The sequence below is a fragment of the Anopheles aquasalis genome, chromosome 2 (genome assembly GCF_943734665.1).
Source record: "Anopheles aquasalis chromosome 2, idAnoAquaMG_Q_19, whole genome shotgun sequence".
Lineage (NCBI taxonomy): Eukaryota > Metazoa > Arthropoda > Insecta > Diptera > Culicidae > Anopheles > Anopheles aquasalis.
This window is the reverse complement of record NC_064877.1, coordinates 64,645,964-64,649,100: the sequence shown is the minus strand read 5'-3', so window position 1 is coordinate 64,649,100 and position 3,137 is coordinate 64,645,964.

Genomic DNA, 3,137 nt, shown 5'->3' with positions numbered 1-3,137 from the left:
ACACGCAATCAACGAGGCTCCAACGTCCATCCGATGTTGGTGGAACAAGTTCACTCATTTAAAACCTACCGGCGCCACACGGGCGTCAAAGCAGACCATTTAGTCGACAGGTGAATCCAGCCATCCAGCAGTGCCCAGGGGGCGATAAACTTTTGAGCTCCCTCATTTTACGGCCACTTGTTTGACGTGTCACAACCGAAACATGGGGCCGGCTAAAGGCCACAAAAGGTCCGGTCCGGTCCAAAAGGAGGTCCAAAAGCGTTAAAACTTTTATCTTTCTTTGCCGGTGAACATGCCACCGACAGTAACATCACCGGTCGTTAAGACGAATGATGGCTACTGACTTTAGCCACCATCTCCATTCGGTGATCGTTTGCCCACCGCCGTCAGTAGCAGATGATTTGAAGGACCTTCAGATTGCCGGTGGTGTGTTGAAGCTTCCCCGCAGCTGCTTATCTTGCGCCAATGGAGGCGCATGGTGTTTGAGCGATGGAGGCGCATGGTAAAAGCTGATTTTTGACGTACAAATCACTCTCGGGTTGGTGATAGAGTTGGGCGCTTCCCGGAAGTTTTAGTCAAATTATTGCCAACATCGACACCGTCATCGGAATTGGTTTTCGCTATCCGCTCTCACACACTCCACTCCCGCTCGTTCTGCTGTGATTCTGGTGAATTTACTAAAAATCGATCCCTAGTCGAGCCCGCGCTCCCACGCTCTTCCTGCCAGCCACCTGCCGAACGAAATGATGTTGATCTCTGCTGCTCGATACGGGAACCGCTGATAAATGGCTTCAATATTTTGTTGCCTTCTTCCCGTTTCCAGTTGCTAGGGGCTAGCAACATCGAATGGGATGGTCATTCTCGGATAGTACGCTCCCGGGAACCGGGATGCGAACGCGGTGAAAAAGCAGCATCCGAAATTGCACAAACATGAGTCAGCGAATTTGTTTCTCTGATCGATAGAGAGCGGGCAGCAATAGCAAAAGAAAAATTAAAATCCATTGAAAAACAGATCAGCATTATGGTGAGTAATATGATGATGGCTTTTTCGATCATGGCGATGATGATTCGTGTGATGTTTTCCGTTTTCTGTTACAGTTTTTTTCCATTTCCTGCGCTGCTATCTGCGGTCGTATGTTTTTGGGCCACGCGTTGAACAGCAGTTTTGGTATTTCGAGAATGAATTGTCGTATATTTCGATCTCTTATCGCTACAGCTTCGCAATGATTGCAGAGTAACAGACAGGAAAACTGAATTTTAAAGCAATACTTTTATGGAATGCTGGAAATGTGCCTCAGAACGAGATGCCAGAAAAAGAGAGCGGATCGCGAATAAACAGAAAAAAACAGAGGCAGAGAGAGATTCGCAAAACCAATTTACCAACCATAAATAGCGTGGCAAACATATTTTCACTGCTTCATCCCTTCACTGCTCTCCCACAGCCACAGGGCACGCTCACGCGGTTCGACAGTTTGACATTATTCGCGCCGCTCCGCCCAATGACCGAACCGAACCAGGAATATCGAAACCCGTTTGCCGGCGTCCTCCGAGGGTACCGTTGCAAGTGTTCGCGATTCGCGAGTGAGCATCCGCAAGCGTGTATAGCAATGGCCACGCTGGTACTGGAGGCACGGTTTTCCAATCAATTGAATTAAATCATTTCACTTCACTCGTGCGCACCTTCACCACGACGATGGCAATGGCTACGATGGAGGGCAGCATTCAGAGGGACCATACCTGGCAGGTTCAGTGGATACAGTGCACGGAAAGAAGCGCGGTCCAAAGGCACGTTGTTTGTGATGGCAAATAAACTTTCTCTTCCTCTCTTTCTCGCTCTCTCCACTTCCACGCAAAACTAACAAAATCATAAATTTGTTAACCTCTTCGTAGAGCACTTTTATAAGCGGAGTCCGTGCACGTGTGCGAACACCAGGCACCACCAGGGCTTATGTGAATTCAAATCTGTATACGTGGCTTCGAAATACGAATGGAAAGCCCTTGGCAACGGTGGAAAACATTGAAATCATCTACGAGATGCTTTTGAGCAGCGCGTCCTTTGCGATGTTGGTGGTTGGCGGAGACAATTCCGTTTTAGTCGATTCCTTGTGTACGATAATCCCCGGTTGTGTTGAGCTAAAGGGGGGGCTTTGGTGTTTATTTATTTTTTTTGTGACACATGTTTTTAACATTTTCCCTGAAAGCTGATCCTTTCAAGAGTATTGTGTAAAAGTATGGAACCAATAGAGTAAAAACATAAGATATAGATTTTTGAAAATCCGCGTTGCATACAAAACTCCATGCAGCTCGCTACTTCAAAGAGCGTTTCCCAAAACCAACGTTTTCAAAGTCGGTGCCCATCGTACCTACTGAGTCGATCGATTTAAAATTTTTAACACATAATTTATACACTTTTTGACAGGTACCCCGTCGAAATTTCATGAAAATTGTTGATACTTTTATTTAACAATTATGAAAAGTTTGTTTTTTTTGGCAAAACAGCAAAAAGCATCACTTTATCAACTTCAAAAATCTGCTTAAAGTCGAAAAATAGGAAATTCAACAAAAACTTGACGAGGCTACCTAGATAAACTTATAATCTTTCTAAAGAATATCAATTTGTATATTTCAGAGGACCCGTCATGTCGCTACGATGGGCACCGTACAAAGTACCTTTGCAACGACACGCCTACCAAAATTTGATGCCACGGATTAATTTTTCAATGAATGTTGCTCAAAAAAATAACAAATATTCTTCAAAAGTTGTAGATTAAAATGCCATTTACTTGAAAGAATAAAGTTAAATGGTTACGTCACAGATAATCGTCAAAAGGGGCCTTTTTTTGGCCCGAAATTACCGAAGACCCCCCCTAAAGCTGATTGTTTCGGTGTTTTCTCCCCCAAACCTCAAACTCATACGGAATTCCAGCAACGTATTCTGCAATGTGTCGATCGAAGTTGTTTATGTTAGCCGGTGAAATCATTTCGCAGAACATTGCATTGCATTCCACGAAGTATGCTCAACGGTGAACCGTTACGGTCGGATAAAAACCCCCCTCCGTTCCACGACTACACCATCCAAGCCCATGATTGGAAAAGGTGTGGGTAAAATATGATTTTACATAATGTTATTCGAGAGA